At 37.0% G+C, this 24,995-nt stretch overlaps 1 protein-coding gene across 1 annotated transcript in view; it reads left to right on the forward strand.

Moving 5' to 3' along the window:
- grhl2b (grainyhead-like transcription factor 2b) overlaps positions 1-24,995 on the forward strand; it is a 580,987-nt gene that overhangs the window by 38,169 nt on the left and 517,823 nt on the right. The gene's annotated exons all lie outside the window — the stretch shown is intronic.

Consider the following 24,995-nt stretch of genomic DNA (forward strand, 5'->3'; position numbering starts at 1 on the left):
CCTATCATGGAAGACATCTACTGCACTTGATGCAGGTGGAAAGCAATAAAGATTTTGAAAGACTCCACACATCCTGCATGTAAACTGTTCTCCCTTCTGCCATCTGGCAGGAGGTACCAAAGCACTCAGGCCCTTAAGTCCAGAGTGGGAAACAGCTTTTTTTCCCCCAAGCCATCAGGGTCCTGAACTCCCAGTACAGATGTACATAGTGCACCGTGGACTTTATATTTTAATGTGTTACCTGCTTTCCTAACATTAAATATGCTTCATGGTCCTGGAGAAACGCTATCTAGCCCTGCCATGCGAGCATGTTATGAACAATAAATAAAGTTGACTTGACTTGATTCCAGGGCAGTCCTGAAGATTGGTTTGAAATGAAAGTCTGCAGACTCTGTGATTGTCATTAAAAAAATTGTCCCTGCAGTAAAAAATGGTTGGATGACTAATGTTAGATTGTTCCTGACGGTGGAAGAGGAAGATGAGAACAGGAAAGGAGACACAAGATAATCATAGGAATTAGTAATTTGAAGAAAAAAATATTTTCTTTTCAGGTGTTTCAAATTTTTCAAACTTGTTGATCAGGTTCCATGAAATCATAAATTATATTCAAATAATGAAGATGGAAGAGTGTGTGGAACACTAAAATAATGAAAGTAAACAAGAGGTCTCTAGATGCTAGAAAAGTGGAGCAACGCACAAAGTAAGTTGTGGATCTACGGAAAGCAATAGAGTGTTGACATTTTGAGCAAGTCGGCACTGACTTGATGGATTGAAAGGCCTGTTTCTGTAACATATTGTCTGTTATTATTGCGCAGCAGATAGTGATGTAATTTGTTCAACTGCCTCACCAATTAGCTTAATGATGGCCCTAGCTATGCCTGCCTTTTTGTTAGCTATGTGGACCAATACTTGCTGCAAGCCTCAGAGGCAAGGCCCTCAACTCCACTACATCGATGACTACTTTGGTGCTTCCTCATTCACCTACGATGAGCTCATTGACTTCATCCAGTTTGCTGCCAACTTCCACCCTGACCTCAAATTCACTTGGTCCATCTCTAGCAACCCTCTCCCTTTCCTCGATCTCTCTGTCTCCATCTTGGGACACAAACTCTTGACAGACATCTTCTGCAAACCCACCAACTCCCACAGCTACCTCGACTACACCTCTTCCCACCCTGTTCCCTGTAAGGATTCCATTCCATTCTCTCAATTCCTCCATTTTCATCACATTTACATCCAGGATGAGGACTTCCATGCCCAATCATCAGAGATGTCCTCCTTCTTCAAACAACTTGGTTTTCCCCCTACCACCATCAACTCAGCGCTTACCCATATATCCTCCATTACTGCACATTTGCTTTGGCCCCCTCCACCCCCACATACAACAATGACAGGATTATTTTTGTCCTCACCTACCACCCCACCAGCCTCTGCATCCATCACATCCTCCTCTGTCATTTCCGCCACCTACTACATGATCCCACCACTATTTCACTCTCCTCCCCTCTCCGCCTCCCACAGGGACCGCTCCCTCTGCGACTCCCTTGTTCACTCCTCCCTCCCCACCAACTGTTTCTTTGGTGCCTACCCCTGTGGCTGCAGGAGATTCTCCACTTGCATCCACACCTCCTCCCTCACCACCATTCAGTGCCCCAAACAGTCCTTCCAAGTGAAGCAAAATTTCACTTGTGAATTTTCAGGAGTTATCTATTCCATCAGGTACTCCTGTTGTGGTCTCATCTACATTGGAGAGACGGGACACAGATTGGGAGATTGCTTTGTTGAGCACCTCGGCTTTGTCCACAACAATAGCGTGAATCTCACAGTGGCCATCCATTTTAATTCTCCATCCCATTTCCTTGCTGACATGTATGTCCATGGTCTCATGCACTGGCAGACTGAGACCACACACAAATTGGAAGAACAACACCTCATCTTCCGACAGGGCACCCTCCAATTGGATGGCATTAATATTGACTTCTCTGGCTTTCATTAAAACCCCCTACCCTTTCCACCACCCCTCACTTCTTCCCTCATCATCTTCCTCTCCCCTTATCATATCCAATTTACACCCTTTGTTGGTCTGGATTCTTCAGTAGCTTTCAGTTCCTGAGGCATTTCAGGAGCCTTTCTTGCCCTCAATCTTAAATTGTCTAAATTCTGAGATTTTCTGAGATATCCTGCTCTTGGTTCATTCTGCTCAGGGCCGGTTTTAAGCCTATTTGATCAATTTGATCAAATTGGGTCCCGCGCCTCAAGGGGGCCCCCGTGCACGTGTTTGAGCCCAGGCCTTGAGCAGAGAACACTGTGACGCACTTCATTTAAACTGGTAAAAAAATAATAATACTATAGGCCTTATAAACTGAGGGATTTGTCAGTGAATTCATGAAGTTATTACCCTTAATTGATTGTATTAATTCAGTGAAATATTTTTAGGAAATATGTCTTCAATTAAACTACTGGCTATAGGCCTCCTTTGTCTCCCTAGCCAAAATTTTCATGTTTCATATTCATTTGACCCAGTAAGATAGATGTATTCTGGAGCTGATGAAGCATCTCTTATTATTATCAAGATCAAAACAGACTATAGGCTAATCAATAAGAGAATTTGTACTTTAATATGAGATTGAGATAGCGTCATGCTAGCCTAGGGCCTAGCCTATAGCCTAGGCTTAAGCAGTTAGCCTGAGCGTAAATAGCCTAGGCCCTAAGTGTAGAATTTCTAACAATGTTAGCAATCGTAGATGGAATTGGTTAGGATATTCAGGTCTTGTAAAGATGAATAACCCCGAAGTTAAGTTAGTTTAAGTTGATCTTTACTAGGCTAGGTCACTGTGGGGGTTATAGTCTACATCTTTACGAGCGGGTTTACAAGGTTATTCAACTATAGGAGCATGTACTGAACATCTTGGGGTTATTCATCTTTACAAAATCCAGATATTCTTAGCAAGGCTGCCTCTGTCATTGTTTCATAATTTTGCAGTGGTTTGATTTAGTATCAAAATAGTACTCGGCTACTGTTACTAACTATGCTATTGCACTGCCAGGGCTTAATATAGCCTACTTCATGTTTTTGGTGATTTGGAACAGGTGCAGTTTAGCTTGACCATGTGGAAATTGTTTACTTTGGGGGCAAATTTCATCCATTACACGCATCAGTTTTTCCACTAATTTTCTAGCCAAATATCTAGCGACAAACTAGCGCTAGACATTTGACTAGAAAATCAGCTAAACAAAATGGCAAAATTAAAGTGCGTCCCCCTGTTCTGGAATGTAACCTTAACTAACTAACCTAACCTAACTAACCTAACTGTTACTAAAATAAGGCAATTCTTACCTTATTCAAAGTTGTCATTCAACAAATCCGGAATCGGTCGCTTGTTTTGCTGTTCTGTGGCATTCACAAGTTGAGAGTTGGGTGCATTGTTCCAAGGTCAGCAGCTGACGTTGGAGCAATGTAAAGCTAATGATCAAAATGACGTGGGATTGACATTGGTTTCTTACATTGTACCAACGACGATGACAACATTGTTCCACTGTTGGAACAACGTAGACATGTTTTCAGGGATGTCAAGTCCAATTTTATAACAAATTGCTAACATCAAATTTTTTGTGTAATTTTAAGTCTAAACATTTTAAAATATACTTTTACATTTTTTACCTTAAAAATATAGCCCAGAGAATTAGCAGCTTAAAATTTATATGTCATTTTACATGGCAAGCACAAGCAGAGATAGAGGCAAAGGGCGTAAGTATTTAAGCGGCAACCAGAAATGAGCACTGGCCAAGGCTAAGGTAGCTGAAAATGAAAAACATAGAGGTGCTATCACAAAATCCTTGTCACTCCATCTTTGAAGCACCCATGTATTGAGGATGAAGAAAACAAAAACAATTCAGAAAATGACAATACAGCTTTGAGCCCAATTACAGATGATGAATACAATGATGAAATAGATAACAAGTTAGAAAAGGATGACGCAGCTGTGATGACGATCTCAATACACCAGAAGACAATGCCAAAGTGGAAAGTCCACTTATAGCCGAAAAAGTCCAAGCCCAAACATCACGCAATGATGGATCATCCATGAGTACAGTTGTAATTAACATTTATGATGACCCAGCCAACTGGCCAGCATACATAAATCAAAATGTAAGAGGTTATTTAACAATGAAAGGTCCTCCTATTCCAGTGAACAACTTTCCACGAAATGAAAAGGGATTGTGTTTTCTGAAGTTTCACTGTAAGAGGAAACTTTCAAATGGGGAGTATTGAAAGACTTTGGATTATATACTCTCAGTCTGCTGATAGAATTTATTGTTTTTATTATAAAGTTTTTAGTAAGAACACAACCAGTGCATTATCAACAAGTAGATTCAACAAATGGTTGAATCTTCATACAAGGTTGTGTGAGCATGAAAATTCTAAAAACTATTTGGAAGCCACATGGAGTTTCTGGGAGTTACACCAAAGACTTTGTAGTGGACAGACAATTGACAAAGAACTTGAAATAATCATCAATGAACATGCAAAGTACTGGCAGCAAGTATTCAAAAGGCTAGTAGCAATAGCGCAGTTCCTTGCTGAGAGAAATCTAGCATTTAGAGGAACAGAGAAAAAAGTTGGTAATGAGAGTGCACACAATGGAAACTTTTTAGGTCTTGTTGAGCTGTTTGGAAAGTTTGACCCTGTTCTTGAAGAACATTTGCGAAAAGTCAAAACCCACGAAATTCATAATCACAATTTAGGAAAAGATACTCAGAATGAACTACTAGACATAAAGACTACAGCTGTTTTGAATGAGATAGTGAAACGTGTAAAAGCAGCTTAGTACTACACTATAATTTTAGACTGCACACCTCATATGAGTCACCAAGAGCAAATGTCTCTAACGATCAGGTATGTGTCTGATGGTAACTTGGCTCCTTCAGGTGTTTATGAACATTTCATAAAGTTTATGCAGGTTGAAAGTAGCACAGGAGAAGATTTATATAAAACATTATTAAACACACTGAAGGAATTAAATTTAGAGATGAAAGACATTAGAGGCCAAGGCTATGACAACGGTAGCAACATGAAAGGTCACAGATCTGGAGAACAAGCACCACTGTTGAAGGATAATTCAAGAGCTTTCTTTGTACCTTATAACCTTTTACTCGGAGATATAGCCAAGTGTTGTCCAGATGCTATAATATTTTTTGGGATCTTGCAAAGGATCTACATATTGTTCTCAGCATCAACTAAGAGGTGGGCAGTTTTTAACAAACATGTACCTGTGTTATCAGTGAAAGCCTTGAGCAACACAAGGTGGGAGTGTCGGATTGATAGTGTTAAACCTATTCGTTATCAGGTTGGAGAAGTATGTGATGCATTTGAGGAAATATCAGAGATAACAGATGAGCCCAAGGTAAAAGCAGAAGCTGAATCTTTAGCAAACCAGCTAAAAGACTACAAATTTTTAGTTTCTTTGATATTTTAGCATGAAGTACTTTTTAAAGTTAACTAAGGAACTACAAGGTGAAACAAAGGACGTTGATTGGAGTAATTTGAAAAACTATTATCATGGCTAAGAATTTATAGAGAGGGCAGTTTTAATGATGTCCTAATAGGCACAAATGAATTGGCTGAAGCAGTTGAATTACCATTGGAGTTTAGACAATTTCAAGAAAAAAAACTATGTAGAAGGAAGAGAATGTTTTCATATGAGGCAAAAGATCAAGCTTTAGATGATCCAAAAGAAGCATACAGAGTTCAGTGCTTCAGCTTAGTGCTAGACAAAACTATTCAATCTTTAGAATCTAGATTTAAGTAGCTTAAAAGCCATGTAAAATTATTTGGATTTTTAAATAACTTTCAGAGCTTACTGTACTGACAATAACCACAACAGCAGTGTGAGTATAAGACAGCTTTAATAAACTAATTTGTACACTAAGAGGTCTTGTCTCTCTTCAAGACAAACCTGGAAGGCTTTATATACAAGGTCACCGGGATGACCCCTGGTGACCTAGTGGTGTAATTACATATCACCACACTTAACAAAAGATGGAAATAAGGAAACACACAGCAGACCTTGAAGCAGCTTTAACTGACACCATAGTAAAACGGAGCACTGATGGAGGGGTAGTTACTGAAACAACTAAAGACTTGGATGGTTATCTTTTGGCCGAAGAACTTGAAGCTCTGAAAACTTTTCTTCCCTTCAGTGTTGTTAAGCCTCAAGCTCTGTTTGAATACCTGGTAGTAAACAATTGATTCACAGCATTTCCTAATGTTTTTATTGCTTTGAGGATTTACTTAACAATACCCATGACAGTCGCATAGGGTGAAAAGTTTTTCAAAACTAAAAAACTGATTAAAACAATTTCACAAGAGAAACTAAACAATTTGTCGATGCTATCTATCAAAAATGATATTACTAAAACCAATGACTTTGAAATTATTTTGAAAGATTTTGCAAATAAAAAAGCCAGAAAAGTGTGTTTCTAAAAGACCTGTGCATAAACAGTATGTCTGTAATTGTCTTGTATAAAAAAATTAAAACTTTCATATTGTCTTTCAATATTTAGTATATCAAGCATTTAATGCTTTTTGGCTAAGACTGGCATACTACATGAAATATAAAACATCATTTTTGACTTTTGTAGAGTAGAGGCCCCGGTATCAATTTTCTAATTGGGCCCTGCAATTCCTAGCACTGGCCCTGATTCTGCTTATTCCTTGAAGAAGCCCTCAGGCCTGAAACATCGGCAATATATTTTTGTTTCCTATGGATGCTGATAGATTGGCTGAGTTCCTCCAGCATTTCAGTGTGCTTTTATTTTATCACACCTTGAGCAAGCAAGGTTAAATCCCAACGTCTGGTACAGTCAAAGTTCAAGATCAACATTCAAGGTTCCTTTATTGTCACATAATAATACAAAAAGAATGTAATATACATGATATACCTCAAATTTTGTCTTCCGTAAGGCAAACAGAGTTGTCATGAGCATCATCCTGTGCCCTGATAATAGGAGAAAGAGAAGCAAAGGCGCATCCCTTCAGAGATATTGTGTGTCCATGGATTTGCGTCCAGCTCTTTCACAGCCTCTGCAGCCACACAGACTCCTGTTCAAGCCATCGGCAACTCAAGTTCATGGTCCAAAGCACTGATATAATCAGGAAGCTTTCAGTTCCTGAGGCATTTCAGGAGCCCTTCTTGCCCTCAGTATCTTAAATAATCCCAGTTCCAATATGGTTCCCTGAACCAGTCTCCAGCATCCTGCAGCCTTGTGTGAGTCCTTTGACCACGTCGCTAAAAGCCCGAGCTTGTGTGGATCCTTCAGTCTCTGAGCTCCTTGCTGGCCCATGAGGAGGGTATGAGGAGATTATATGTCCTCTCTCAGACAGTGTGGGTTTCCCTTGCGCACTTTAAAGATGCGCTGGTTCTGGGGTTAAACTGTAGTGGATGGTAAGAGAACTGATAATGGACAAATGTATGGGAATTAGTTTCAGTGAATCTAGCAGGTGAATACGATTAATAGGACTAAATCCCAGTGTTGATTGTAATTTGCCAGATTACTTCTCTCTCTAATATATGGGAAATAACAAATGAGGTGGTTGGTGTTATTTCATCTTCTCCAAATGTTATAGCATAAAAAATGGTGAATAGGCTTATTAATAATATCACCCTCTGGAAAGTCCAAATATTGACTGAGACTCCCATACTGTAAAAGGACTGGATGGCTTGGAGTTTGTAAAATATGTTCAGAAAAGTTTTTAAAATTGATATATAGAGGTTGCAACTACAGAGAGTGCAATACTAAATCTCCTATTAGGAAATGAAACTGAACAGGTGACAGAAGTATGTACAGGGGAACATTTTGGGTCCAGTGATCATAATGCCATTAGTTTTAAGTTAATTATGGAGAAGGATAGGTCTGGTCCTTGGGTTGAGATTCTAAATTGGAGAAAGGCCAATTTTGAGGAAATGAGAAAGAATCCAGAAACTGTGGATTGGGATAAGTTGTTATCTGGCAAGGATATACTCAGTAAGTGGAAGGCCTTAAATTTTGAGAATACAAAGTTTGTATGTTCCTGTCAGGATTAAAGGCAAAGTTAACAGGCATGGGGACCCTAGGATTTCAAGGAATATTGGAGATCTGTTTTAGAGGGAGATGTGTATAGCAGATATGGACAACAAGGAACAAATGGGGTATTTAAAAAAAAATTCACAATATGAACCAAAATCAAAATACACAGAAACATTTCCCTCTTGAATATACATAGTGTCATCTTCTCCCCTTTCCCCCCTCCTTCCCACCCCCCTCCAAACCCATTAAACATTCAACGTATAGGATACAATAAACCCATTAAACAGTGTCATCACACAATGAAAAAAACAAGAAAATAGTTTCATCTACTTTTAAACACTGGGTCAGTTCATTTCGTCTTCTTCTCATTCTATCATTTTAGGGGGTGGAGGTCCACGGTAGGCCCTCTCTGTTGTGTTCCATGTACAGGTCCCAAATTTGTTCAAATAATGTGACTTTAATTTTTAAAATATATGTTATTTTTTTCCAATGGAATACATTTATTCATTTCTATGTACCATTGCTATATTCTCAGGCTCTCTTCTGATTTCCAAGTTGACATTATATTTTTTTTTGCTACCGCTAAGACTATTATAATAAATCTTTTTTGCGCTTATCCAGTTAAAGGCTTAATTTGTTACTTCTTATATTACTTAGAAGAAAGATCTCTGGATTTTTTGGTATGTTGCTTTTTGTGATTTTATTTAATATCTGATTTAGATCTTCCCAAAATTTTTTCACTTTCTCACATGCCCAAATTGCAAGTACTGTTGTTCCCGTTTCCTTCTTACAGTGAAAACATCTATCTGATACTGTTGGATTCCATTTATTTAACTTTTGGGGCGTGATATATAGCCTGGGTAACCAATTATATTGTATCAAGCATAACCTCGTATTTATTATATTTCTCATAGTTCTGGAGCATAGCTTTTCCATATTTCATTTTTTATTTTTATGTTCAGATCTTGTTCCCACTTTTGTTTGGGTTTATGGCTTATTTCATCATTTTCTTTCTCTTGCAGCTTGATTTACATGTTAGTTATAAATCTTTTAATTATCATTGTGTATGTAATCACATATTCAAAGCTGCTTCCTTCTGGTAATCTCAGTCTGCTTCCCAATTTGTCCTTTAAGTAGGTTTTCAGTATGCAAACCTTGTACCGTGAGTTATTCCATATTTGTACTTCATTTGTTCAAATGATAATAAATTATTTCCCAAAAAACAATTTTCTATTCTTTTAATCCCTTTTCTCTCCCATTCTCTAAAGGAAAGGTTATCTATTGTTAAAGGGATTAGTTGATTTTGCATCAATAATAATTTTGGTAGTTGGTAATTTGTTCTTTTCCTTTCAATGTGAATTCTTCCCAATGTTGACAGATGGTGCAGTACTAGTGAACTTCTATATTGCACCAGTTTTTCATCCCACTTATAAAGTATATGTTCTGATACCTTCTCCCCTATTTTATCTAGCTCTAACTTGGTCCAATCTGGTTTTTCCCTTGTTTGATAAAAATCTGATAGATACCTTAATTGTGCTGCTCTATAATTTTAAAGTTTGGTAGCTGCAAACTACCTTGTTTGTACCATTCTGTTAATTTATCTAGTGTTATCCTCGCTTTCCCCCCTTTCCATAAGAATTTCCTTAATATTTTCTTTCGCTCCTTGAAGTATTTCTTTGTTAGGTGAATTGGTAACGATTGAAATAGGTATTGTATCCTTGGGAAGATATTCATTTTAATGCAATTTACCCTTCCTATCAGTGTTAGTGGTAAATCTTTCCAATGTTCTAAGTCATCTTGTAATTGCTTCATTAATGGCTGATAATTTAATTTGTATAGATGGCCTAGATTATTATCTAGTTGAATACCTAGGTATCGAATTGCTTGTGTTTGCCATTTAAATGGTGATTCTTTCTTAAACTTTGTGAAATCGCATTATTTATTGGCATAGGTTCACTTTTATTTGCATTGATCTTGTACCCTGATACTTCTCCATATTCCTTCAATTTCTTTTTTTTTAAACTTTATTTATTCATTCAAATACAGATAATAAGCAACATATATAACAATAAACAAAACAAGAACGTTATATTTTATATATATATAAAAGAAAAAAAAAGAAAGCCCCCCCCCCTTTCAGCCAACTCTCCTAAGGAGAGCCATAAAGAAAAGAGAGAAAAAAAATAAAGAAAAGTAAAGCATACAAATTAAAATCTAGTCAATATAAATCAAAATGTAAATATTCTGAATATAACAACCACCTATTAATAAAAAAAACTATAGTTATCCATAAAACATATGTATTTTTTCCATTATTAAACAATTCTTCATCTCATTATACCATCTATTAATATCAACCATATTCATATATTTCCACGCACTAGCAATACATTTTTTCACTACAGATAGCACCAAATACACAAAAGCAAACTAAAGTTTATCCAATCCCAAACCGCATGAAAAAAAAATTCCAACTGCGTAACCACATCTAAAACACAAATCATATCTGTCCAATGATCCTCGGAAAAAATAAAACCAATATCAACTTCCCATTTACCTTTAGATTTATCCCAACCCTTTTTATCCATACCATCCTGTAATATTTGATACATAACTAAAATATAACCCTTCTCTGGTACCCTCATAAGAAAATTCTCAAATTTAATCATTTCAAATAAAATCATATCTCTACCGAACACATGTTTTACCAAAGATCGAACTGAACAAAAATACGCTTACGCTTAATCGAATTGTTTAAACCCCAGACATTAAAGGAAGTAAACTTCAACTTTGACATATCCATTAATATTACTAAAAGGTAATAATATCAATATATAAAGACTCAGATCAACATAAATAGGCCCTCCATTAGGAGAAAAAGAAACCACAAAGTAAAGTCTAAATAAAATGAAAATTTAAAAAAATATAAAAGGATTAAAAAAAAAACCCTCAAAAAAAACTACCAAAAGGTAGTAATCCCTAAACAAAAACTGGGTGTGGATCACCCACCAGTGGCTGATGACTAGTAGAACATAGAGCAAATCTCTCCCTCCCCAGCCAAACAAAGAATAACAACAAAATATCATAATGACATAAAAGGAAAGTAAAAATAAAAAATTTCTTCTATTTATCCAAGGGATTCCAGTCTCAGCGACCCCATTTCAAGAGAGCGGACTCTTTCCATTCCCATTTCTCCCATTTCTGCTGTTTCTTCCATTTCCAGAACAACCAGATTTTTCTTTAGGAGACAATGATGGGCTAGGTCTTTGACCTCTTACATCTGGCAACGAGTCAGCAAAACTCACTGCTTCACGCTCATTCTCAAAAAACCGAGATTGAAAGTCTCCACAAAACACCTTCAACACTGCCGGATAACGAAAAGTAGACTTATAACCTTTATGCCACAAAACTTCTTTAACTGGATTAAATCGACGCCAATGCTAAATAACCTCTTGACTCAAATCAAAATTGAAAAACTCTCTACTATTCTGAATCATTAATGGAGCTTGTCGCTGTCTCGCATTTTGCACTGCTAGACAAAGTATCATTTCTCTGTCCAAGTAATTCAAACATCGAATTATCACGGGTCTCGGTGGTTGACCAGACAAAGGTCTTCTTCTTAACGCTCTATGAGCTCTTTCCAATACGAGACCTCCAGAGAAAAATTCCTGCCCCAGTGTTTGTGGAATCCATTCGGTGAAAAAACAAAGAGGATCTTGTTCTTCCATACCTTCTGGCAAACCAACAATCTTCACATTATTCCTTCTACTTTGATTCTCCAAATAATCCACTTTCCTCTCTAACTCCCTCTCACATTCTCGTAATTCTTTAATGGATTTTTCCACCTCCAACACTTTTTCTGTATTAGAAGCCACTTGCTGTTGACATTTCAAAAAAGCAGCCTGAAATTGTTTAAAATCCTCACAAACTGCTTCCAAACATATCTTAACTGTATCCATTCCCAAACTGAGCCTTTGAGACATTTCATTCAACATAGGCTGAATGATAAGGTTTAGCTGTTTACATTGAAATTCAGAAAACCTCAGCCCTGCTTTCTCTTGCATAGTGGCAGAACCAGGTAACTGCAGCTCATGCTGCATCTCAACAACAGGCAGTTTAACAGTTTTACTGCAAGTTTGGACTCCCAGCGACGGCACCCCGACTTCCTCAGGGGGCCGACGCTGTTCTCCCCCCCCACAGCCCATTGTTGCTTCAAAAACTCACAAAAAGGACCAAAGTATTCAGATTGGAGTATATCCTGAGGTATTTCAGACAATGGAATCATCTTCTTGCGTGCCCCCTCAATTAAAGTTAAAGTTGGCAGGCTGCCAGGATCGGGATCCAGATCGAGGGCACACACACCTTCCTCCTGAGAATGGGTAATTCCAGCGATGTCCTTCTCCTGGTGAGTAGTAGTCATTTTCTCAGCTCCCACAGGCAATATCCGTGATTTAGACTTGAAAGAAAACAAACCTGAAGTCGCAGGAGGCTGTTTAGGCTCTAAATCTTCAACACTCCGAAAGTGTAGTTTCTTCTGTACTTGAGGTTTAATCTTTTTACCATTACTAGCCATAACAATTCCTTGATACTTTAAACTAAGTTTTAAAAAATTTAAACCTGAAAACAAAGAGTTAAAAACGGGTTCTTAAAAGTCAGGCCAGAGAGGTCGAGATTACATGTCTAGATTCTACGCCATCTTGCCACGCCCTCCTTCCTTCAATTTCTTATGTAATTCTTTTATTGATAATTCTGGTTCTGTTAAGTATACTATGATGTCATCTGCAAATAGACTGATTTTAGTTTTATCCCCCTTATTTTATTTTCTGTTCTTATCAGTTCTGCCAAGGGTTCTATAGCTAACGCGAACAGTGACGGACATCCCTGCCTAGCTGACCTGCTTAATTTAAATTGGTTCGATATATATCTATTTACTGTCACCTTTGCCATTGGACCCTTATATATTGCTTTAATCCAATTAATATATATCTCTCTCTGGTAGGAGAGATAATAAATAATTCCATTCTACCCTGTCAAAGGCTTTCTCTGCATCTAAAGCAACAGCCACTGTTGGCATCTTATTTCCTTGTACTGCATGGATTAAGTTAATGAACTTACAAACATTGTCCGTTGTTCGTCTTTTCTTAATAAATCCAGTTTGATCTAGTTTTACTATTTTTGGTACACAGTCAGCCAATCTGTTTGCTAATAGTTTTGCTATTATCTTATAATCTGAGTTAAGTAGAGATATTGGTCTATACGATGCTGGTGTTAGTGGATCTTTCCCCATCTTTGGTATTGCTGTTTTACATGAGTCTGGCAAGTTTTGTGTTTCTTCTATCTGGTTCATTACTTTCAGGAGAGGAGGAATTAATAAGTCTTTAAATGTTTTATAGAATTCTATTGGGAGTCCATCCTCTCCAGGCATTTTATTGTTTGGTAGCTTTTTTAATATATCCTGTATTTCCTCTATTTCAAATGGTTTTATCAATTTGTTTTGCTCCTCTTCTTGCATTTCGGTAGTTCAATTTTAGCTAAAAACTCATCTACTTTGTCTTCTTTCCCTTCATTCTCAGTTCAGTATAATTGTTCATAGAATTCCTTAAAGTTTTCATTGATCTCTGTTGGGTTATATGTAATTTGTCTGTCCTTTATCCTTAATGCCAATACCATTCTTTTAGCTTGTTCTGTTTTAAGCTGCCAAGCTAGTATTTTGTGCGTTTTTTCTCCTAGCTCATAATGCTTCTGCTTTATTTTCGTTATGTTCTTCTCCACCTTATACGTTTGTAGTGTTTTGTTTTTTTTGTCCGCCAATTCTCTTCTTTTTGTTGTATCTTCCCTTGTTGCTAGTTCCTTTTCTGTACTTATTATCTCCCTTTCCAACTGTTCTATTTCCCGATTGTAGTTCTTTTTCATCTTAGTTACGTAACTTATTATCTGCCCTCTGATGAAGGCTTTCATTGCATCCCATAATATAAATTTGTCTTTCACTGATTCCGTATTTATTTCAAAGTACATTTTAATTTGATGCTCAATAAATTCTCTAAATTCCTGTCTTTTAAGTAGCCATGGAGTTTACTCTCCATCTATATGTTCTTGGTGGGATGTCCTCCATTTTTATTGCTAATAACAGGGGTGAATGATCAGATAATAATCTAGCTTTATATTCCGTTTTCCTAACCTTCCCTTGGCGATGGGCTGACAACAGGAACAGCTCAATCCTTGAGTATGTTTTGTGTCTACTCGAATAATAAGAGTATTCCTTCTCCTTTGGGCGTTGTCTCCTCCATATATCCAAAAGTTGCATTTCTTGCATTGATTTAACCATAAATTTGGTTACTTTGTTCTTTCTGCTAGTCTTTTTTCCAGTTTCATCCATCTTTGAGTCCAAATTAAGGTTAAAGTCCCCTCCTATCAGTATATTCCCCTGCGTATCTATAATCTTTAAAAAGATATCTTGCATAAACTTTTGATCCTCTTCATTAGGTGCATATATATTGACCAAATTCCAGAGTTCTGAATATATCTGACACTTTATCATTACATATCTCTCTGCTGGATCTATTATTTCCTCCTCTATTTTGATTGGTAAATTTTTATTGATTAATATAGCTACACCTCTGGCTTTTGAGTTATATGATGCTGTCGTTATGTGCCCTACCCAGTCTCTCCTTAATTTATTATGTTCCACTTCAGTTAGATGCGTTTCCTGCACGAATGCTACATCTATTTTTTTTTTCAGTAAATTTAATAGCCTCTTCCTTTTGATTTGGTTATGTATTCTATTAATATTTATAGTCATATATTTCAACATGGCCATTTCATACTCTGTTTACATCTCATTTCTGCTTCCTCACCACCACCTTTCCCCTTTTCCCCATTTTCATTTCTCAGTTTTCTTTTTTTGAACGCACTGTATGACAACACTTCTAAAACATAAAATACTTCAACCACTCCCACATCTAAAATTCCTTTAACCCCAAATGTGTCCCCCCCCATCTCTGAGTCGCCCCTTGTCCCTTGCCGGGCAACCACAACTCCCCTCTCCTTTCGGAGTGAGAACCCGTTCGCAAGTGTCAACTGATTTCACAGTGACTGTTATTCTCTCCCACCCAACCCCCTCCAGAAAAGTCTTTTATCTTCACATTACAAAGCTCCCCCTCTTTTCTTTTTTTTAAACCCCTCCTCTTTCCCCCCTTCTCCCTTACTTTCCTTTTCTTCCCTCCTTTAGTTCTTACATACATTATTTTTACATCTTTCAATGTCATTTGTTGTTCTTCTTTGTTCTTGTTACATCTCTTCATCTCTCTTTCTGTCTTGAAGGCGTTCTGCAAATTCTCGTGCTTTCTCCGGATCCGAGAACAGTCTGTTTTGCTGCCCTGGGATAACTATTTTAAGCAGCGCTGGATATCTTCACATAAATTTATAGCCTTTTTTCCATAGGATCGATTTTACTGCGTTAAACTCCTTCCTCTTCTTTAGGAGCTCCAAACTTATGTCTGGATAGAAAAAAAAATTTTTGACCTTTGTACTCCAGTGTTTTTTTGTCTTCTCTAATTTTATTCCTTGCCTTCTCCAATATATTTTCTCGTCGTGTATCTCAGGAATTTTACTAAAATGGACCTTGGTTTTTGTTGTGACTGTGGTTTCGGGGCTAGTGTTCGGTGTGCCCTTTCTATTTCCATTCTTTCCAGCATGTCTGGCATTCCCAGGACTTTTGGGATCTATTCTTTTATAAATTCTTTCATATCTTTGCCTTCTTCATCTTCCTTAAGGCCCACTATCTTTATATTGTTTCGCCTACTATAGTTTTCCATTATATCCATCTTCTGAGCTAACAACTCCTGTGTTTCTTTAGCTTTTTTGTCACTTTCTTCCATTTTTCTTTTTAAGTCATTCACTTCCATTTCTACCGCCATTACAGGTTCTTCCACATTTTAAAATCTTTTCCCTACCTCTGTTATGACCAGCTCTATTCTACTCACATTTTCTTCTGTACTTTTCATTTTTCTTTTCATTTCACTAAATTCTAGTGTCAGCCATTCATTTAATACTTTCATATGTTCTTGAAAATTTTTTTTATCTTTGTACTGTCCATTCATTTTACCTCCTATTCCTCTGTGCAGAGCTTGGTATTCTTCTTCTGTGTCTGCTCTTGGTTTTGTGTCATCTATTTCTCTTCCTTGTATCTTTGTCTCTTCTGACTTTCTTGTTGAGCTGCTTGTCTGTTTGTTGGGTATTTTTTTTTCCATGGTTTCTTGATGTTTGTCCTCTTCTTCTGGGCTGGTTATCTGTTGTGTCTAGTTTCCTTTTTTCCTTCTCACCCCTCCCATTCCCGTTGCTTTTTTTATCTTCCAGCTGGGAGCCCTGCTGTCGGGCCTCTCAGCTATTCGTGCTGTGGAGTGAAACTCCACAGCTGGTCCCCCCTCCCATCGGTGTTCTCCTTGTCGTGCACATCGCGCATGCACAGTTGCGCACCCGCGATTCCTCGCGCATGCACGGTTGCGCACCCGCGATTCCTCACGCATGCATGGTTGCGCACCCCTGTTTGGCTACCTGAGCCATTTTTGCAGTCCTGCGATCAGTGGGTCATGACCCTGAGGGGTGTCCCTGCTTTTTCGTACAGGTAAGGCCTTCATCTTTCTCTTCTAGAGTCTTTCCTTCTTTTTTTACCTTTGTTTTTGGTTTTTCTTTCTTCGGTGCCATTTTCTCCACACCTTTATATTTTATTTGTTGTGTTTTGTGTATCAGGGGCTTTGCTTTTTCTTCTTTTCTGGAGAAGGCTGGTATTCTCCTACTGGCCACTACTCCATCATGTGACTCCTTCCTGAACAAATGGGGTACTTGAGGAGAATAAAACATGCAAGAAAAAAAGGAAAGAAATCAGGAGAGCTAAAAGAAGACACAAGTTTAGTTTGGCAGACAATGTGAAGAAAAAACTGAAGGGTTTCTGTATGTAAATTATAGCAAAATGATAGTAAGGGACAAAATTGGTCCCTTTGAAGGTCAGAATGGTCAGCTATGTATGGAGCCAGGAGATCGTAAATTTTTTTTTTTGCATCAGTATTTACTCAGGAAACTGGCACAGAGGCTAGGGAAGTAAGGAAAACAAGCAGTGAGGTCATGAAACCGATATAGCTGTCTTAAAGCAAACAAGGGTGGGTAAATCCCCAGAGCCTGACAAGATATTCCATTAGATATTTTTTTATTTTTTTTTAATTTTTTATTTTTCACACCATAAATCACAATAGCCATGATATACACTTTTTCTTTTCCACACATTTACAGTGACTTTTTCTCCCTCCCCCCTCCCTCCTCCCAAGCCACCCCCCCCACCCCCCCCCTCTCATCCATTTTAGGTATACAATCTAGGTTGCATTAATTCAGTTAGACAATGTTGTCATTCAACAGAAATACACCAGAAATTCTACTGAGTCCATTCTTTTCTTTTCTTCTCCTTCCATCAACTTAGGTAATGTTTGTTCCCGGTAGGTTTTCGCTATTGTATTTAATGTAAGGCTCCCATACTTGTTCGAATATTTCAATATTATTTCTTAAACTATATGTTATTTTTTCTAATGGAATACATTTATTCATTTCTATATACCATTGTTGTATTTTCAAATTTTCTTCCAATTTCCAGGTTGACATAATACATTTTTTTGCTACGGCTAGGGCTATCTTGACAAATCTTTTTTGTGCATCTTCCAAGTCAATTCCAAATTCTTTATTTTTTATGTTACTTAGGAGAAAGATCTCTGGATTCTTTGGTATATTGTTTTCTGTTATTTTATTTAATATCTGATTGAGATCATCCCAAAATTTTTCTACTCTCTCACATGTCCAGATTGCATGAATTGTTGTTCCCCTTTCTTTTTTACATCGAAAACATCTATCAGATACTGTTGGGTCCCATTTATTTAACTTTTGCGGTGTAATGTTTAGTCTGTGTAACCAATTATATTGTATCATACGCAGCCTCGTATTTATTGTATTTCTCATCGTTCCAGAGCATAACTTCTCCCATGTTTCCTTTTTTATCTTTATATTTAAATCTTGTTCCCATTTTTGTTTAGTTTTACCATTTGTTTCCTCATTCTCCTTTTCTTGCAGTTTAATATACATATTTTTTATAAATCTTTTGATTAACATTGTATCTGTAATCACATATTCAAGGTTACTTCCCTCTGGTAAACTCAAGTTGTTTCCTAATTTATCTTTCAAGTAGGATCTCAGTTGGTAATATGCCAGCGCTGTATCTCCAGTTATATTGTACTTATCTCTCATTTGTTCAAAGGATAAGAATCTACTTCCTGAAAAACAATTTTCTATTCTTTTAATCCCTTTTTTTTCCCATTTTCTAAAGGCAAGGTTGTCTATTGTAAAAGGGAGTAGCTTATTTTGCGTCAATATTAGTTTTGGTATTTGGTAATTTATTTTATTTCTTTCTACATGAATCTTCTTCCATATATTGAGGAGATGGTGTAATACTGGAGAAGTTCTATGTTGTACCAATTTTTCGTCCCATTTATATATGTGTTCAGGTATCTTTTCCCCTATTTTATCTAATTCTAGTCTCGTCCAGTCTGGTTTTTCCCTTGTTTGATAAAAATCTGATAGGTACCTTAATTGTGCGGCTCTATAATAATTTTTGAAGTTTGGCAATTGTAAGCCTCCTTGTTTATACCATTCTGTTAATTTATCTAGTGCTATCCTCGGTTTCCCCCCTCTCCATAAAAATCTCCTTATTATTTTCTTTAACTCTTTGAAGAATTTTTCTGTCAGTTGTATTGGCAATGCCTGAAATAAGTATAGTATCCTTGGAAAAATATTCATTTTAATACAGTTTATCCTTCCTATCAGTGTTAGTGGTAGCTCTTTCCAATGCTCTAAATCGTCCTGTAATTTTTTCATTAGTGGATTGTAATTGAGTTTATATAATTGGCCTAGATTTTTGTTTATTTGCACACCTAGGTATCTTATTGCCTGCGTTTGCCATCTGAATGGGGATTCCTCCTTAAATTTTGAGAAATCCGCGTTATTCATAGGCATTGCTTCACTTTTATTTACGTTTATCTTGTATCCCGACACTTCTCCATATTCCTTCAATTTCTTATATAGTTCTTTTATTGATAGTTCTGGTTCTGTTAAGTACACTATCACATCATCCGCAAACAGACTGATTTTATATTCCCTGTCTTTTATTTTTATTCCTTTTATATTATTATCTCTTCTTATCGATTCTGCTAGTGGTTCTATAGCTAGCGCAAACAATAATGGTGATAGTGGGCATCCCTGCCGCGTTGACCTGCTTAAGTTAAATTGCTTTGATACATGTCCATTTACTGTCACTTTCGCTAACGGTCCCTTATATAATGCTTTAATCCAATTAATATACTTCTCCGGTAAACTGAATTTTTGCAATACTTTGAACAAGTAATTCCATTCTACTCTGTCGAAGGCCTTCTCTGCGTCTAAAGCAACTGCTACTGCCGGTGCTTTATTTCCTTCTACTGCATGAATTAAGTTAATAAATTTACAAATATTGTCTGTTGTGCGTCTTTTTTTGATAAATCCAGTTTGGTCTAAATTTACCATTTTCGGTACCTGTTCTGCTAATCTGTTTCCTAATAGTTTAGCTATTATCTTATAATCTGTGTTTAGCAGAGATATTGGTCTATATGACGCTGGTGAGAGTGGATCTTTCCCTTGTTTTAGTATCACTGTAATTATTGCTGTTTTACATGAATCTGGTAAGTTTTGTGTCTCATCAATCTGGTTGATTACATCCAGGAGGGGCGGTATTATTAGGTCTTTAAATGTTTTGTAGAATTCTATTGGGAGTCCATCCTCTCCTGGTGTCTTATTATTTGGTAAATTTTTTATTATCTCTTGTATTTCTACTGTTCCAAATGGTTCTGTTAATTTATTTTGTTCCTCTATTTGTAGTTTTGGTAGTTCAATTTTAGTCAAAAATTCATCTATTTTCCCTTCTTTCCCTTCGTTTTCGGTTCGGTATAATTGTTCATAGAATTCTCTGAAGTTTTCCTTAATTTCTTTTGGATTATATGTAATTTGTTTGTCTTTTTTCCTTGTTGCCAATACCATTTTCTTAGTTTGCTCTGTCTTAAGCTGCCATGCTAAGATTTTGTGTGTTTTTTCACCTAGTTCATAATATTTCTATTTTGTCTTCATTATATTCTTCTCCACCTTATATGTTTGTAATGTTTCATATTTTATTTTTTTATCCGCCAATTCTCTTCTTTTGGTTGTATCTTCCTTTATTGCTAATTTTTTTTCTATGTTTATTATTTCCCTTTCCAACTGCTCTGTTTCCCGGTTATAGTCCTTCTTCATCTTGGTTGCATAACTTATTATTTGCCCTCTAATGAATGCTTTCATTGCGTCCCATAGTATAAACTTATCTTCCACTGATTCCGTATTTACTTCAAAGTACATTTTTAATTGTTTTTCAATAAATTCTCTAAAATCCTGTCTTTTAAGTAGCATGGGGTTTAATCTCCATCTATACATTCTTGGAGGGATGTCCTCTAGCTCTATTGCCAATAACAGGGGTGAGTGGTCCGATAATAGTCTAGCTTTATATTCCGTTTTCCTAACTCTCCCTTGAATGTGGGCTGATAACAGGAATAGGTCTATCCTTGAGTATGTTTTATGTCTAGTCGAGTAGTATGAGTATTCCTTTTCTTTTGGGTTTTGTTTCCTCCATATGTCCACAAGTTTCATTTCTTGCATTGATTTAATTATAAATTTGGTTACTTTGTTCTTCCTGTTAATTTTTTTCCCCGTTTTATCCATATTTGGATCCAAATTCAGATTGAAATCCCCTCCTATTAGTATGTTCCCTTGCGTATTAGCTACCTTCAAAAAGATATCTTGCATAAACTTTTGATCTTCTTCGTTAGGTGAATATATATTAAGTAGATTCCAAAGCTCTGAATATATCTGACATTTTATCATAACATATCTCCCTGCTGGATCTATTATTTCCTCTTCTATTTTAAATGGCACATTTTTGCTAATTAATATAGCCACTCCTCTTGCTTTTGAATTATACGATGCTGCTGTTACATGTCCTACCCAATCTCTCTTTAATTTCTTGTGCTCCAATTCAGTTAAGTGTGTTTCTTGGACAAATGCTATATCTATTTTTTCCTTTTTCAGTAAATTTAGTAGTTTCTTCCTTTTAATTTGGTTATGTATTCCATTAATATTTAGAGTCATATAGTTCAGCGTAGCCATTTTATATTTTGTTTATCTTCTCTTTCCGTTTTTCCATCATTACCTTTCCTCCTTTTCCATTTCTGTTTTCTTATTTTCAACTCTTTACCAGACAACATTCCTACAACATCCAACATTTTCCTTATTCTCCTATTTCTATCTTATTTATCCCCAATCTCCCCTTCCCCTCCTGAGTTGCCCTTTATCCCTTGTCGGACAACCACATCTCCCCTCTCCATTTGGATTTGCGAATCCACTCGCAAGCGTCAACTGATTTTGCAGTGACCGCTCTTTTCCCCCACCCAGCCCCCCCCAGAAAAGATTTCGCTTTTTATATGTCACAAAGATCACTCTTTTAATTCCCTCCTTATTCTCTCTATTCCATTACCTTCTCTTATTAATTCTTGTCTATACTCTCTATGTTTTCCTCTAATTACAGATACTTTCACATATGCCCATTGTCTCTATTCACTCTTATACCTCTTTACCCGCATACATATCAATCGTGGTCATTTTTACCCTCCTTACCCTTCTTCATCCCTCAGTCTATTTTTGTCTTTACCCACATACATATCAATCGTGATAATTTTTGCTCTCATTACCCGTCTTCATCCCTCAGTCTATTTTTGTTATTGTTCTGCAAATTTTCGTGCTTCTTCTGGATCCGAGAATAGTCTGTTTTGTTGTCCTGGAATAAATATTTTCAATACCGCAGGATGCTTCAGTGTAAATTTATATCCTTTCTTCCATAAAATCGCTTTTGCTGTATTGAACTCTTTTCTCTTCTTTAGGAGTTCAAAGCTTATATCTGGATAAATGAAGATTTTTTGCCCTTTATACTCCAGTGGTTTGTTGCCCTCTCTTACTTTTTCCATTGTCTTCTCCAGTACCTTTTCTCTTGTAGTATATCTTAGGAATTTTACTACAATAGATCTTGGTTTTTGTTGTGGTTGTGGTTTAGGGGCCAATGTTCTATGTGCCCTTTCTATTTCCATTTCTTGCTGTAGTTCTGGACATCCTAGGGCCTTAGGGATCCATTCTTTTATAAACTCCCTCATATTCTTGCCTTCTTCATCTTCCTTAAGGCCCACTATCTTTATGTTATTTCTTCTGTTATAATTTTCCATTATATCTATTTTTTGGGCTAGTAATTCTTGTGTCTCTTTAGTTTTTTTATTAGATTCCTCCAATTTCTTTTTTAAGTCTTCTACCTCCATTTCTGCTGCTATTGCCCGTTCTTCCATCTTGTCCATTTTTTTCCCCATTTCTGTTAAGGTCATATCCATTTTATTTATTTTCTCTTCTGTGTTGTTTATTCTTCTTCTTAAATCATTGAATTCCTGTGTTTGCCATTCTTTAAATGACTCCATGTATCCTCTAACAAGAGCAAGTATATCCTTTACCTTGCCTTTCCCTTTATCTATTTCACTGTACTCTTCCTCTTCTTCTTCCTCTGGGTTGACCATCTGTTGTTTCTTTGCTGCCCTTTCCTCCTCTTCTTTCTTGTTTCCATTGTCTTCTGTGGTCTCTTCTTGCTGCAGGTGTTCTGCAGCTGTCGTTGCCGGCTGTGGAGATCGACTCCCCAGCTGGTCTCCCCTCCCGTCGGTGTGTTTTTTTGCATGCGCGGTTGCGCACTTTTACTCGGCTCTGTGAGCCATTGTTGTAGTTCTTTTTCTACCGACCTGAGGTAGTGGGGCCCTCTCTCCACAGCGGGCCTCTTCGGACAGGTAAGGCCTTCACCTTTTTCCTCCGTTGTCTTCTCTTCCTCTCTTCTTTCCGTTGATTTTGATTTTTCTCCTTCTGTCTCCATCTTCTTTCCACCTTTATACTCACTTTTCTTTAACTTGTATTTCTGTGCCTTTGTATTTTCTCTTGTTTTTCCCGACTTTTCTGGAGAGGGCTGGAGTTCACCGTCCGGCCACTACTCCATCACGTGACTCCTCTCATATTCCATTAGATATTGAGGGAGTCTAGAGTAGAAATTGACCAGGCATAAATATTTTAAATGTCCTTATCCATGGGTGAGGTGCTGGGGGATTGGACGATTGCTCATGTTGTTTTGTTGTTTAGAAAAGGCTACAAAAGTAATTCAGGAAATTATAGACCAGTGAGCCTGATGTCAGTTGAAGGTAAATTATTGGAAGGTGTTCTAAGAGATCAGAAATACAAGTTTTTTGATAGCCAAGGATTAGGGAGAGTCAACATGGCTTTGTGCGGGTAGGTCGTGTTTAACCAATCTTATAGAGTTTTTCATGGAAGTTACCAAGAAAATTGATGAAGGAATGGCTGTCAGTGTTGTCTACATGGACTTTAGAAAAGGCCTTTGACAAGGTCATACATGGGGTGTTAGTCAGGAAGGTTCAGACACTCTGTATTCATGGATTCGATATTGGCTATATAGGATGTCATTTTAAAAATATTTTATTTCAATCCATTTTAATCTATCTTTACATATCCCACTGTTTAAAACAGCGGCAATAACCTCTGTTAGCAGCAAGCTGTCAAAGGATACCAATGATTTCCAGGGAGCTTGCTAGCAATTTTGAGTCCCATTCGATGCCACTTGGGGACATAAGGATATCTTAGGCAGATCTCTATAAAGAGGAACGGTTAATATGGGCAAGCAAGTTCAAGATCCTGATGCAGGATGACCTGGCATTGAAGTTACTATATTGCTTACTAAAATGCTTTTTGTTGTTAATTTGATTTTCCAGATTTTATCCTTTTATTGGTCTGTTTGTCATTTTATTGGTTGTTGAAAATACCAAGCTCAAACTTAAGGATCAATGCTGAGTATTGTTGCTTAACATTCATGTATTGGAAAGTGGGCCTACCAGCTGCATCACATCCTGGTATAGGGGTACCAGGACATCACAGGAAAAACTCCCCTCCATTGAGAAAATCAACATGGAACACTGCCATCAGAGTGCAGTAGCAATCTGCAAGAATCTTCACCATCAAGGACACACTCTGTCTTTGCTGCTGCTATCAGGAAAGAGATGTAGGCATTGTCAGAAATAAAACTTCTCACACATGAGTCTCTTTAAAACTGATGACACGACAAGCTTTATTTACAAGTCTGCAGAGTTGGACTCAACTGGTTTCTCACCAGTTAAGCCCCGATACATACAGTGCATTGATTTTTATACCTTTATTATTTGCCCTTCCCCTTCTTATTAATACTGTTTTAATTGGTTAGTATTACAAAAACATTCTAAGTATAACTGCATTATTAATTATCACGTTCGTTACGTACGCTGTGAACTCTACATTCACTGAATTCTGTTTCTCACACTTCTTATCAATCCTTTGTCTCCTGCATGTCTCTCACTATGACCATGAAAAGATAGGTTTAAAAAAACATATTCAGCAGCTCGTTCTGTCCTTGACTGCTAGTAAACTCTCTGTCCGTTCTGGCTTCCCTGTTTATGATTAATCATCACATTTTAACTTAAGTCTTTTTAACCTAAATTCTCTATATCACAGGCATCACGTGTTATTGTCAATTGCCCTCACTTAAGCATTTCTTGGTTTTGAGGTTGTTGTATTCCTAAAATGAATAGCATGAGAAATCACACTGTTGTGAAGTAGGTTTTAAGGTAAGAAGAGGTATGTGAATGCAGTGGAAGCCAGAGAATGGAGTTACTAAGGGAAGATGTGCCATTGTGAGTGAATGGTGTTTCTGTGGT

This window comes from Narcine bancroftii, chromosome 2, assembly GCF_036971445.1.
Source record: "Narcine bancroftii isolate sNarBan1 chromosome 2, sNarBan1.hap1, whole genome shotgun sequence".
In the NCBI taxonomy this organism is placed as follows: Eukaryota; Metazoa; Chordata; class Chondrichthyes; order Torpediniformes; family Narcinidae; genus Narcine; species Narcine bancroftii.